This window comes from Sus scrofa, chromosome 11 (assembly GCF_000003025.6).
Source record: "Sus scrofa isolate TJ Tabasco breed Duroc chromosome 11, Sscrofa11.1, whole genome shotgun sequence".
Classification (NCBI taxonomy): Eukaryota; Metazoa; Chordata; class Mammalia; order Artiodactyla; family Suidae; genus Sus; species Sus scrofa.
The window spans coordinates 52,553,999-52,569,408 of record NC_010453.5 but is presented as its reverse complement, the minus strand read 5'-3'; the positions used below and the strand labels follow the sequence as shown (position 1 = coordinate 52,569,408).

At 35.7% G+C, this 15,410-nt stretch overlaps 2 long non-coding RNA genes across 4 annotated transcripts in view; one reads left to right on the top strand and one right to left on the bottom strand.

Moving 5' to 3' along the window:
- Positions 1 to 15,410, top strand: part of LOC110255835 — a 542,938-nt gene that overhangs the window by 383,379 nt on the left and 144,149 nt on the right. The window lies entirely within an intron of this gene.
- LOC110255834 overlaps positions 1 to 15,410 on the bottom strand; it is a 28,134-nt gene that overhangs the window by 9,386 nt on the left and 3,338 nt on the right. For 2 of the 3 annotated variants that reach the window (XR_002336705.1, XR_002336706.1), the window contains exon 2: positions 5,134 to 5,394. This is a non-coding gene — a long non-coding RNA (uncharacterized LOC110255834). Of the gene's footprint in view, positions 1 to 1,863; positions 1,908 to 5,133; positions 5,395 to 15,410 lie in introns of those variants that run through there. The other variant, XR_002336707.1, reaches the window with a different exon arrangement.

The window sequence follows — 15,410 nt, the reverse complement described above, 5'->3', positions numbered from 1 at the left end:
TTATCTCTGTTTAGTCTCCTTGAAAGACAACAGAGTCTATTCATTAAAATGTGTTAGGTTAGTGAATAAACTTGTTTCAGTGCTTATTGTAAAGATAGATAAGTGAAGTATTCTCTATGAAACAAGAGAAATTCTTAGTTTTAATTTATTTTGGAATCCTATTTTTACATAGAATTAGGATGAAAAAATACACAATATCTTTACAGTGGTAAAATTAAGAAAAGAAGATCTGTGAACTTGAATAGACTAAAGGGCCACAAGAGGACAGGAAAGCAGTTACGGCATTACAATAGTTTAAGCTATTTAATTTTGTCATATACATTCTGGGAAAAATGTTTTCTTTCCTTTAAATAAGTTAGCAAAGGAAAAATATTTTGTTTGCTATTATAGCATCATCCTTCATTCCTGATATTTGTCTTTAATAAGATAAGGATGCAGAGTTCTCTTGTGGCTCAGCGGGTTAAGAATCTGCTATTGCCGCTGCTGTGGCTCTGGTAGCTGCTGTGGTGCAGGTTTGATCCCTGGCTCAGGAACTTCCACATGCCATAAAGATGTTTGTTAAGAAGGTTCAGTAAGGCTGGTTATAAGTATTATAACCTCCAGTGTCCTTCAAAATCTTTCCCCAAATTACTCAAGTAAATATATCCAAAATTATGATTATGGGTCCTGTTAGCTTTTAAATATTGTAATACCTCTTTCCTTTGCACCAGTTGATTACTTTATCTAGATCAGTACATCTCCTGCTTTAAAATTAATTTCATGAACTTTACATGAGCTTTTTTTTTGGTTGGCTTTTCAAAGCTGAAGGAGTAAGTAAGCAGGGTCATTTTATTTATGTTGATCTTACTTGGATTAAGTGGAACACATGTCTTTAAAGAAATGGAAAAAGTGAAAGTATATAGGACAAAACAGCAATATATAAATCTATGAACATGTGATAATAGTTCTATTAATTAGTATATAATAGTTTCATTTACTCATAATTTGACATTGGGTACTTTCCCTAATTGAAAGTAATAACACAGACCGTTATACACTGACCCATCTCAAGATGGTACTTTTATTTACTTTATAGGCTTTGCTATGAGAAAAAAAAATTTTAATTTCTAAAAGTTTTTTAAACCATGATGTTTTAGTGTTTTTTTTTCTTTCATTCACTGTAAAAAAATTGATATCTATTAATTATTCTGCAGGTAAAATTTCAAGTATTAAGAAATAAATGTAATATTGAAGAAAAAAGTCTCAACTAGCAAGATTAAAATAATACTTTTAATAGTAATCATTTGGTATTTGGGCAATAAGTACTGAATAAGATCTCTATGGTAGTTATTTGATATCTTTTGATCACCTATATTCCACTTCATCCTCTCCGAACAGCAGACATATTTCCTTTGGTGTAATTTTCTTCTCCGTTTATGTGGGGTGTTATATTCTCCCAATTACAGTTGCCAAAGGGCCAGAGAGATGCTTTCTTTCACTGGAGTCCATGATGAGGCTCAGCCAAATGATCGTTGAAAGTTGAGCAAATAATACACAAATGTTTAGATTTCTTTTCTTTTCCTTCTTTGTTTTCTTTTTTAAGTCGTGCCTGTAGCATATGGAAGTTCCCTGCCTAAGGGTAGGATCTGAGCTGTAGCTGCCAGCCTGGGATCCAACCTGCATCCTCATGGATTCTAGTCAAACTGCTGAGCCACAAAGGGAACTCTTTTTTTTTTTTTTTTTTTGACCACACCTGCGGCATATGGAGGTTCCCAGGCTAGGGGCTGAATCAGAGCTATATAGCTGCTGGCCACACCATAGCCACGGCAACACTGGATCCTTAACCCAGTGAGCAAGGCCAGGGATTGAAGCTGAGTCCTCATGGATGGTAGTCAGATTTGTTTCCACTGAGCCACAATGGGAACTCCCTTTAAAAACAACAACAACAAAAAAAAAAGAGGTAGAGTCTTAACAAGATTGTTTCTAGTGTGAAACCATTCCTAATGTTCCATCATTCTCTTCACTTTGTTCTTGCAAATTTCTAAACCTGGTTTTATGATCTTTGATTGAATTATTTTAGAACTCTGATAATCTCCTTCCTTTTCCCCCCAAGATGTTGCCAGAATCAGCTTAGACGTGCAACCAAAGAACCCTAAATGAATCAGAAACAAGTGTGAAAGAGTGGAATATTAGCAACAGATCCTCAGGGAGAATATGCAGTATTTGGAATCATCTGTTCAAGAGCAGGTGAAAGGAATTACATTTCATTCATTTTCTAGAATGGAAAGTAAGATCATGAAGCACAGTGATGAAGTAATTACCATATTATTACTGGAGCTGCAGGTTTCTGCCATCATAGAAAGTTATAAAGACTATTAGGAAACAGAGGGCCAAAAGATAAGGTAGCTACTGATGATAGACAGGAGTGAATAACTTGAAGCAGAGAAAGAAAAATCCCTAAGGGCACAGAGAGAAAGTCAAGGAATTTCTGTGACTTAAAAGCTTAAAAGATCTCTTAAGCCTTCTAGTACAGAGCTAGGATTAATAAAAACAAAGGAATTATCATCATATGGGTTGACATATTACAATACTAGTTAAATTTACAGCCTTCTAAACTACAGCCTTGGTTGAGAGTGAAATCATTTAATTTTTGTTTTCTTTTGTTTTTAATTGAAGTGTAGTTGATTTACAGTGTTGTGTTAGTTTCTGGTGTTCAGCAAAGTCAGTTATAAATAATTTTCCATTATGGTTTATTACAGAATATTGAATATAGTTCCCTGTGCTATAGAGTAGGAACTTGTTGTTTGTTTATTTTATATGCAGTGGGTTGTATCTGCTAATCCTAAACTCATAATTTGTCCCTCTACCACCCCTTTCCCCTTTGGTAACCATGAGTTTGTTCATCTTTCTCTACATGGCTTATTCCACTTCACATGATAATCTCTCAGTCCATCTGTATTGCTTCAGTTGACAATGTTTCACTCTTTTTATGGCTGAGTAGTATTCTATTGTGCATATATATATATATATATATATATCACATCTTCTTTATCCATTCATCTGTTGAATAACATTTAAGTTGCTCCCACGTCTTGGAAATTGTAAGTAATGCTGCTGTGAACACTGGGGTACATGGGGGATTGCTGGATCATATGGCAAGTCTATTAAGTCTATTTTTAGTTTTTTGAGGAACCTCAATACTATTCTCCATAGTGGCTGCACCAATTTATGTTCCCACCAACAGTGTAGGAGGGTTCCTTTTTCTCCACACCCAAGAGTGAGTGAAATAATTGAATGAGGGCATCTTTTAAAATGTAGCAGAGTAGAAGTAACACAATTTTTATAATCCTTTGGAGGCACCCACCAAAAGAGAGGTGGGAGAATGTTAGGAAATGAAGTGGCAGAGATAATAGAAGAACAGTATCTTGTAGGCTATGTGAGTAATTACAGTATTTTGACTTTTACTCTAAATATGATGGTTGTGAGCAAGGAAGTGACATTACTGAGCTACTCTTTAATTTGATCCTTCTTGTTGCTCTGTTACAACACATTAGAGTCACCGGCTGGGAATAAAGAGACCAGTTAGGAGGCTTTTTAATAATTTATGGAAGAGTAATAGTGGTTTGAATCAAGGTGACAGCAATAGAAGTCATAAATAATTGTTTCATCAGAATATATTTTAGAGGAAAGATCAACAGGTGAGTTGATGGATGTGAATTTTGAATAAAGACAAATGATCTCAAGGTTTGGGGCTGCACAAGAGCATAAATGGAATGGCCAGTAATTAGAAATGGGAGCTCTCCTGGCTTCTGCTAGTAGGCAAGTGGAACTATGAGGTTTCATGGTGGACTTGTTAATTTTTCAGTGCTTTTAGACAATCATGTGACCATCGCAAATAGGCAGTTGGAGATATGAGTCTGTATTCAGTTAAGTTTCTTAAGATGGAGATGTAACCCTAGGAGTCATTAGTATGCAGATCATCTGATACAAATAATGAAACACTTTGAGACCAGGTCTCCACCTCTATAAATATAGAATACATAGTAGTGAATTACCTAACAGTTATGTGAGTCTTCATCTGCCTGATGTAGTAAACCTTCTGCTATGGTCAGAAACCAATTTTTTTTTTCAAATAACAGGAAATCTCCAAATAGAGCATTTCAGCAAAGACTGGGCTGCTTAGGAAAATCTCAAGGACCCAGACCTCTTCTTGGCTCAAAAGTTATCCTTCTCATGCGGTGTTCATTCTTGTGGTTGTAAGATGTTATTTTTTTTTTTTTTTCAGGGCCACTCTGCAGCATATGTAAGTTCCCAGGCTAAAGGTCGAATCAGAGCTGCAGTTGAGCCATGTCTGTGACTTAGACCATAGCCCATGGCAACGCCAGATCCTTAACCCACTGAACAAGGCCAGGGATCGAACCATCATCCTCATGGATACTAGTCGGGTTCATACCACTGAGCCACATTGAAAAGTCCCAAGATGTTGATTTCTATCCCAACCTCATGTTGGATTCCAGTCAGAGAAGAAAGAAGAGGTATCTGTCCAAATTTAAGAAAGTACAACTTTCTCAGAAATATCTGCCAAAGTTCAATACAACCTATTCACTAAGAAGATGCGATTTGACCACCTGTAGCAGTAAGAGAGACTGGAATATATACTAGTTTAGCTGGACTTCCTCTGTTGAGGAAAAGGGGGGCTAGGAGAGGGCTGGATGCTAAATGAGCAATTAGCAATGTTGCTGAAAACCACAGCAGTGAATTTTAATGATGAGTGAGAGAGAATCACAAGCCCCTGGGAGTGGGGATTATAGTCACCTGAAATAGTTTTTATATTATGTGCACATACACACAACATTGATATTGAGATTTACCATCCTAATGGCCTTCTTTTTTTAAAATATATTAATTATTCAGGCATATGGAGGCATCAGATAAATGATGAAACATTAAACTAGATGATCTGGGAATTTAAGATAATATAGACACATTTCTTAAACTATGTTAAAGTCCATAAATATATATTTTTTTCTATTAGTAGCTTCACAGATGTGTGATTGGCAAATATTTCTCCCATTCAATAGGTTGCCTTTTCATTTTAATTGATAGTTTCCTTTGTTGTGCAGAAAATTTTTAATATGAGATAGTCCTACTCACCTATATTTTTGATTTTGTTGCTTTTGCTTTTGATGTCAGATTTAAGCAATCATCACCAAGATCTATGTCAGGAGCTTATTACCACCTTTGTTTTCTTCTAGGATTTTTAGTTTGGAGTCTTTAATCCATTCTGAGTTAATTTTTTGTGCATGGTGTAAGACAGTGGTAGAGTTACATTCTTTTGCACGTGGCTGTCCAGTTTTCCCAATACCATTTAGTGAAGAGATGGTCTCATTGTAGAGAGTACATCCCTGATGATGGCTGAAAATCAAAAATATGGTTACTGAGAAAATGTAGAACAAAGTTAAAATGAATAATATCTAAATATGACTTAGGAGGTAGGTGAAACACACTTTATACGAATGAATAAAAATAGGGTTTTTAATTGTGTGATTTTCCTCAGTCATTTAGCAATGTACTTTCTGAAGATACTTTCAGTATCTTCCCATTGCTTTAGGAGAAAATTCAGACTACTCAGAATACTGTTGAATCTGCCCTCCCTGCATAATTCCTAGTCACAATCCTATAAAGATATCTCAGTTCCTGGAGTCCCAAATGTATGCATGTATCTGTGCTTTCCTAATGTTGCTCGCTTCATATAAAATGCTGCCAGGGTGCATACAAATTTAATAAAGACAATCCTGACTCAAGCTCCTTGTTCTTTAAATTCTTGCCTTCTCCATATGACTGTGGCATTTATTTGACACTCCCTTTATCATTCAACTTGGACTTGCATGTTATTTGCTGCACGCAGGTCTTTATGCCCCTAAAGAACAAATATGCCGTGTGTCATTATCCTATTTCAGACCACAAAATTCGTTTTAAAACTAGTTATGGAAATAAGTAAAACTTTTACCACTATCACAATGTCTACTACATAGTCCAACTGCATTTCTTACATCACTTATGACAGTGCTTAGCCCATAAGAAACGTGTGATATACAGGTAATTGATTGGGGTTCAATTTCTCAATCAAAGAAGGAACACGTCCCAGTGGTCCCAATACTACTGAAAAATTAAATATATTGCTGAGAAATCAAAATCAAATTTATATCTAAGGCAACCACTTGCTATTACATGTTAGAATCATGCCTGAAAGTATCTGGAGCTTATTTTATAAAATCGAAATTCATTTGGAAAAAACATGCTAAGCTCATAAAACTGAAATTTCAGACAGAAGACCACATTCTTCAGTAAAGCAAGTGTCCTTTTCTCATCATTGTTTACAGCGAGCGATTCTAGACTAAACGCCATTAAGTAGAGAGATTCTGATGCTCTCTTGCTGGACACAAACAGTGCATTCTCTATAAACACAATGGGGGAGGTAGGAAGTAGACAGCGCCAAAACCTACACAAAAAAGAATACTGGCCACTATGTATCTTGACAAAGTAAATCATTAGTTCAACACAAGTGAGAGATATTTTTAATACCTAGGGAGATTGACTAAATTAAAAATGATACAACCTAATTTCTGAGTTTTTTTTAATATTGAATGACATGCAGATTTGTTTTTCAACCAGAAACAAGCTAGCTCATTTAGAAGTTTTGCTTGAGGAAAAAACTTTGTTTGCATATATGATTGATGAATGAACTACAGTTCTATCCACAGTCATTTTGGTTTTAACATAATTCCCTATGTTTATAAACTTTCAGACTATTTCCTATGCACTAAAAAAGGGGTTTTCTATTCCATAGCTTTCTGTTATATCTTCTTTACTTCTTTGCTGCAGTAGAAAATGTGTATGTGTGATTTATAACCTTTTCAATGTATCTTAAAATGACCCTCTTGAATTATTTAACGTCAATCTTCAGCGGGTTTTTTTCCAAAAATATTTTCAAAGTTCTGTCCATTATCTATGTTCAAGTGTAAATGACTGGTCTTTAAGGCCCAATTTAGCATGTCAGAAATATATCACTTTATAATTATAACTTACCCAACACACCTGGGTTACTGAGTTTCTCTTTCAGGTTGATAAAAAAAAAATTTTGTAGGCCAATTAGGAACATCAGAGCTATGTCCTGCTATGGGCTTATTATGGTGCATAGACCCTAGAAAAGAGCCATAGTCAATATCCCTTCTCCCATGATAGATTGTTCATAGCTATGCTAGAGGAAGGAGACCAAAGAGGGGATTTTAAATACATATCTTGGGAAACTGGGGACTATTTACCATTAGACAAATTACGTTCCTGAGTTGGCTTTGAAAGCCAATTTCGATTTCAGAAGTCATATCAAATATAATCCCATATATAACCTTTTCATTAAAAGGATTTTTCTGTGGCATCAAAAGACTTGTTAAAGAAGAAGAAAATAGAAGGAAGAAAGGAAAGAAGAGAGGAAGGGAGGGAGGGAAAGGAAGGAAGGAAGATGAAGGAAGGGAAGGAAAAAAAGGAAGGGAGGAAATGACCTTGTTTGGTTTTTCCATTGACTGGAGAGAAAGAATCAATAATGCCTGTCAGCTCCATAGCAGTATCGGTTAAGCCCCAGCTTCTGTCAGTTTTCTGGGACTAAACATGAGGAGAGAGGAATGGAAATGAGAGGGACTGAATTTCATTTCAGTAAATCTGTGTCTTCTGTTTCTGAAAGAGGATATTTAGTTTACACGCACATTATCAGACCATTGTATTCTGCTTTAGTTTCCTTAGGAATGATGTCATTTTTATTGCAAATATGTATCCAAGTGGTTGAATTCATCTGTGCTTTGGGTATGTTGTTGCTTTCATGTTGCCAAAGGAAAATAAATATTCCTAATTAGCAACAATTTTAGAAGTTGGATTTCTCTATTAGAATCCACTCTGTTTTTAATGGAGAATGCTGTCTCCACAATTATATGTCCCCATCTCTATTCTTCAGGCTTATATTTTGAAGCTGAGACAAGCACTGGGTTGTAGAGTGGAATGGAAAGGAATAATATTGTGGAAGGATATGTTAAGATAAAACACAGATTATAAGGACAAGTTAGAGAAAAGTGTTCATGGTTTTATACATGAAATGCATACATAAAGAAAGGTGACATTCTATTTCTCAATATATGTTAGAAAAAGCCAAAGAAAAGCAAAATATGCCTTATTATGAATAAATTATTTAGATGTTTTCTAGATGAGCAAAGATATGAAAGAGTGTATATCTGGGCGATTTTCAATGTGCTAAAAAAATAAAACAAAAACTCAAAACCCACAAGAGTACCCAAAACATTAAATCTTTTGAATTTGGGATTTATTGTTATTTTGGTAGTGGAGACAGCTACAAACTATTCATCATCAGTAAAGAACAAACCAAAATACTAAATTTCTTGATTTAAAAAAGTAGGTGCCATAGTTCCCATCGTGGCTCAGTGGTTAAGAAATCCGTGAGGACGTGGGTTTGATCCCTGGCCTTGCTCAGTGGGTTAAGTGTCTGGCATTGCTGTGAGGTCTGGTGTAGGTCACAGACATGGCTCGGATTCTGCATTGCTGTGGCTGTAGGGTAGGCTGGCGGTTGCAGCTCCGATTCAGCCCTTAGCCTGGGAACCTCCATATGCTGTGGGTGTGGCCCTAAAAAGACAAAAGACTAAATAAATAAATAAATACATAAATTCCATTATTGCTATTAATACCAATTTTCTCTAAAAGTAATGAAAAATGGAAATTGATTTCAATGACTGAATATTCTTGTCTTGACTAGTCTTCTATTTTATTTTTTTTTTTTTGTCTTTTGTTATTGGTTGCTATTTCTTGGGCCGCTCCTGCGGCATATGGAGGTTCCCAGGCTAGGGGTCCAATCGGAGCTGCAGACACCAGCCTACGCCAGAGCCACAGCAACGCGGGATCCGAGCCGCGTCTGCAACCTGCACCACAGCTCACGGCAACGCCGGATCGTTAACCCACTGAGCAAGGGCAGGGACCGAACCCGCAACCTCATGGTTCCTAGTCGGATTCGTTAACCACTGCGCCACGACGGGAACTCCTTGACTAGTCTTCTGATGGCGATACCCATTTTCAGGCTACGCTGAAGGTTACTTGTACCATAACATGTATGCTTCTCTATACACATAAAGTGCTTAAGCTTTTTCTGTTACCAAATATCAAGAAGCATCCAGGGACAACTGCTTTGACTATCACCTGTACTTAAAAAAAAAAAAAAAAAAAAAAAAAAGCTGCTTTCGTAAATATAATTACAAAAAAGAGAATAAACATCATGAAAAAAAGATAAAAAGCAGTTCCCATGTGGCTCAGTGGGTTAAGTATCTGTGTTTGTCACTGCAGTGGCTTAGGTCACTGCTATGGTGCATGGCTGAAAAGACAAAAAAAAAAAAAAAAAGTAAAAGATTTTACAATTTAACAGAGTATAAATAGTAAGACATTTCTTTTATTAAAAATATACTGTTTTAACAGCATATTATTTTAAGAAAATATCTACCTCTATATCCAATAAATAGAAATATTGGTTTAAAAAAAGAAAAAAAACTAGCCACAAAGAACCTTTACACAATTTCCGACCCTTGAAAGTTACCTTGGGAGAGAAAACTTTCACCTTCTTAACATTTGAACTTATGAAATTAAGTGTCTATATTTTAAACTTAGGAATCTAAAAAATTAGTAGTATTATAACAAAAAAAAAACCTTTAATTCCAAAGTGGACAAGAATTCTGTCAAATCACAGATTTAACCATGACATTATGTAAAGTATGATAGACCAGTAATATCTCACATAAAATAATATATAACTCAATTCTTTTAATCATACCACAGTTAAACATTATTACAGCAATAAAATATTTTTTTATCTGCAAATTAGCTTTTGACTTTAGGAAATTAAATTTTTGTTGTTTCCTAAGTTGGGGCAAGTGCTATAGAAACATAAATTTTCCTATCACTTAAGAGCCAAATTTTTGTAATCCCAAGTTAGTTCTGAAATTTTCTAAGCATCACAAATTTGGTATGACATCTAAAATACTGAAAGCCAAGGTTTACAAAATAAAACTATTTTCATCTTTTCCATATTATATTTATTTTAAAGAAATTAAATTTTCTTTTGCCATTTTATTCCATTTAAATTAGCATGTTTCAAGAAAGATTTATATTCATGAGGTATTATTTTCCAGAAATCAAAGGGTAGAAGGAAATAAGCCATTTTTACCAAACTGAAAATGTAATATTTTGCTCATGCATTTTTTTCCAGGTTTATTGAGGTATAATTGGCAAACATAAATTGCAAATATTTAGGATTACAACATAATGATTTTATACATACACATTGTGACATAATTACCATGATAAGCTAATTAGCGCATCATCGCCTCATAGTTACCATTTGTGTATGTATGTGTGTGGTGCTAACACCCCAGATCTACTCTTTTAGCAAATTTCAGAATACAATCACTACAGTATTATTAACTATAGTGGCTGTGCTATATATTAGATCCCTAGATTTTATTCATCTTATAACTTTAAGCTTGTACACTTTCTCCAACACCTCCCTCAAACCCCAGCCCCTAGCAACCACCATTCTACACTTTGCTTCTTAGTTTGATGTTTTTAGATTCCGTGTGTAAGTGAGATCATCAGTATTGCCTTTCCGTGGCCATCTTATTTCACTTAGTGTAATGTCCTCCAGGTTCATCCATGTGGTTGCAATGGCAGGATTTCCCTTTTTTAAATGAATGAATAACATTCCATTGTGTATCTATACCACATTTTCTTTATCCATCCATCTGCTGATAGACATGTAGGTTGTTTCCTTATCTTGGCTATGGGGAATAGTATTGCAATAAACATCAGAGTACAGATATCTCTCTGAGATACTTATTTTATTTCCTTTGGATATATGCCCAGAAGTGGAATTGTTGGATGATGCGATAGTAATATTTTGAAATTTTTTTAGGAAACTCCATACTATTTTTCATAGCAGCTAAACCAATTTACATTCCCAACAACAGTATACAAGGATTGCATTTATTCCACACCCTCACCAGGACGTGTTATTTCTTATTATTTTGATACTATCTCATTGTTTTTGATTTGCTTTTCTCAAAATGATTAGTGACGTTAAGCACCTTACACCTTCTAGCCCTTCGTATGTTGTCTTTGGAAAACAATGTCTATTCTGGATCTTTGCGGATTTTTAAAAATGAATTAATTAATTTATTAATTTTGCTTGTTTAGGGCCGCACCTGCAGCATATGGAAGCTCCCAGGCTAAGAGTCAAATCAGAGCTGTAGCTTCCGGCATGCGCTACATCCACAGTAATGCCAGATCCCAGCCTTATCTCTGACCTACACCACAGCTCATGGCAACACCAGATCCCTAACCCACTGAGCGAGGCCAGGGATCCAACTGCATCCTCATAGATACTAGTCAGCTTCGTTACCACTGAGTCACAGCAGGAGTTCCCTTTGCAGACTTTTTTAATTGAATCTTTTTTTTTTTTTTTTTTTTTTTGCCTTGAGTTGCATATAGTCCTTATGTATTTTGCATATTAACCCTTTACTAGATAAATGGTTTGCAAATATTTTCTCCCATTTCATAGGTTGTATTTTTATTTTATTATTTCCTTTGCTGTGCAGAAGTGTTGTTTGTTTGTTTTTTTCCACATCTGTGACATATAGATGTTCCCAAGGATAGTATTAGGGTTGCAGCTGCCACCTACACCACAGTTGTGGCAATGCAGGATCCTTAACCCCTGCACTAGGCTGGGATTGAACCTGCACTCAACAGTGACCTGGGCCACCACAGAAATGATATCAATCCTTAACCTGCTGCATTACAGTGGGAACTCCCAGAAACTTTATAACTTGATATAGTGTCACTTGTTTATTTTTGTTTTTGTTGCCTATACTTTTGGTGCCATATTCAAAAAAAAAATTGCCAAGACTAATGTCAAGGAGATCTTCCCTATATTTTCTCCTAGGAGATTTACCATTTAAGGTCTCATATTTAATTATTTAGTATATTTTGCATTTTTTTTGTGTGTGTATGGTGTTATATAAGGTTCTGATTTCATTCTTTTGTGTATGGATATTTTTTCCCCATTGTGTATTCTCAGCACCCTTGTCAAAGATATTTAATCATATACGCATGGATTCTTTCCTAGGCTGTCTTTTCTGTTCTGTTGGTCTATCTACCCATTTTCCTGCCAATACCATGCTGTTTTGATTACTATACATTTGTAAATAGTTTAAAGTAAGGTAGTATGATGCCTTCAGCTTTGTTCTTCTTCAGTACTGCTTTGGCTATTCAGGGTCTTTTGTGGCCTTATGTGGATTTTAGAATTGCTGTGAATGGGATGTTCAGTATATTCTGTTAGGTCCATTGGACTAAAGTGTAGTTGACATCCAATGTTTCCTTATTACTTTTCTATCTGGATAATGTATTCATTATCATTAAAGAAATATTGAAGTCTCCTGCTATAATTGCAGTGTTAGCCACTTCTCTCTCATATCAGTTAACATTTGCTTTATTTATATATTTAGATGCCCCAGTGTTGAGTGCATATATACTTACAGTTATTCTCTTAATGAATTAACCCCTTAATCATTATATAGTGACCTTCTTTGTCTTTTGTGACAGATTTTGACTGAAAGTCTATTTCTTCTGATATGAATATAGCCACTCCTACTCTCCCCTGTTTATTATTTGCATAGAACATGTTGTTTTTTGTTTTGTTTTGAACTCCTTCATTTTCAGCCTATTAAAGGTAAAATGAGTCTCTTTTAGGCAATGCATTGTTGGATCTTACATTTTTATTCATTCAATTACTGTATGTCTTTGATTGGAATATTTAATCCACTACCTTTAAAGTAATTACTGATAGGTAAGGACTTGCCTTCATCATTTTGTTAATTGTTTTCTGGCTATTTTGTTGTTCATTTATTCCTTCCTTCTTCTCTTACTACCTTCATTTTTAATCTGATGATTTTTTTATGTTTTGCTTTCATTCCTTGATTTTCTCTCTTCAACACCTGTCACACGTTTTCTTTGTGGTTATCATAAGGCTTATATAAAATGTACTAGTATAGTCCGTTTTTTAAGTGGAAAACAATTTGACTTTGATTGCACACAAAACTCTATACTTTTACCTCTCCCCATCATGTTTTGTTTTATTGATGTTACTATTTACATCTCTTTATAATGCCCACCAGGGGTTTGTGTGGGGCTGAACCAGGCCATAGAATGCTTCAGGTGCGTATCTGGGACTGAGGTTGGTGGGCCTGTTACCCAAGGCATGAGTAGGTGTGTCTCCTCCTAGGTTCCTTGGTGGATAGTGCTGGTGATAGAACCAAAATCAAATGGGGCTATAGCCACATTCATAGGGATGTGGCCATTTCTGGATCTGTAGCCAGAACCACAGTCTACAAGCTCATCATCTGGGTGTGGGCAGCCTTCCTAAATGAAGCTCCTCTGTCTTGTGCTCTACTGTGGTTTCACAATTTCCTACCTGGATCCCAAAGCTCCCACAAAGGCACTTTTGTCCATAAGGCTGCCAAATTATTGTTGCTGTGGGGGCAACATGGGCAGGGAACCTCCTATCCTGTCATCTTGCTGATGTCCTATTTAAGCAACTTTTAAAAAACATGTCTAAAGAAAACAAAATAGAACTTCATGTTTTAGTACACACATTTTTTTCCTTCCAAAAACTTAGTGAAGGGACTTCCTGTTGTGGCTCAGTGGTAACAAACCTGACTAGTAACCATGAGGACTCAGGTTCAATCCCTGGCCTCGCTCAGTGAGTTAAGGATCCAGTGTTGCCATGAGCTGCAGTGTAGGTCACAGACTCTGGCTCAGATCTGGTGTTGCTGTGACCGTGTCATAGGCTAGCCCATGCAGCTCCGATTCTGCCTCTAGCCTGGGAATTTCCATATGTGGCAGGTGTGGCCCTGAAAAAGACAAAAATCAAAAACAAACAAAAAACCCAAAACTTAGTGAAATAGTAACAATAGAAAATGAATAGACTTATGCTGAAATCTCATGTTTCTCTCTATATGACTCAGTCATAAGCTACACCAAGTTTTTGGAAATTTGATGAAATATGTTAACAACTGGATAAATCTTCTCCAAATAATAGACGTAGTATTATAACAAAATTACACTTCTTAACTTCTTCTATCCATAATCAACAAACCTAGAGCCAAGGAAAAAGTTATGGTATTTATTTCATTGCTACTCATCTATGTCTTTTGGACAGTGATACAAATATTCACATGTTTTACTTGTTTGTTTAGCTAAATACTGAGTAACATTAAAAGCAAACAAAAAATAAATTAAGAAAAGATGCTTCAAAATTATTATGTAATTGACTACACAAGTTGCTGTTGTGATTCTTAGTCAAAATTATAAACTCAAACAAGCAGTGTGTGATAATCTTTATTTTACCCTTTGTGAGAAATTGAGACTCTCAACTCTGGTTGCACTAAGAAGAATTTTTAAATGTTGTCACCTCGCCAAAGCAACACTGGAACAGCTCTGTCTGTAGTCTCAGACCAGGGAACATTTTCCATTTCATAACTCATTCCCCAGATGTATGATCATACCTCATCTACACAGAAAATAGAACAATAAGCCCTTAAATATGCTCAGGGGCAGTTTTTACAAGGGCAAGTTTACGGGATCTGTGTCTGCTTAAAGAATTATTCTCTTGCTTTCCCTGTTTGTTCTCAAATTCTCCAATTCCCCCAAAATTAAAATGCATTGAAAATATCCCTCCCATGGTCAGTTTATTTGGAAATCACTTTTTCTGCATTGGGACAGTGAGGTTTCACAAGCTTAAACTCAAGTGGACTTTTTTTTTTTTTTCCTCCAGGAGCAGTTTTTGCTGGTAGAAAATTTGCTAAAAGGTTTTCTCTGTGTTGCTGCAATTATAGCTAACTGTGTGTCCAAAGAAGTAAAAAATTTGCCACCCTATAACTCCTTACCTTAATGCTCAAAAGTAAGTAACTATCACAGACCATAGGGAGATGGTGGGTTCATGGAAAATGCAGACATTCTGGGACTCTAGTCAATGTGTTTCTGAAAAGGATGCCTATGAAGGAATCCAGATCCACGCTGAGTGCTCTTAGAGCAGTTTCCATCTAGACTATCAGAAACCATACCTGCCAACAAAGAAATCTCTTCTATATTCATAAAAACATATTTCCTTTAATAAAACTATTGGAAGAGTGACCAATAAAATATCAAATCCAAGAAAATAGTATCTAGGTGTTCCCTGGTGGTTTGGCTGTTAAGGAAGCGGCCTTGTCAGTGCTGTGGTTCAGGTTTGATCCCTGGATCAGGAACTTCCCCACGTTGTGGGCATGGCAAAA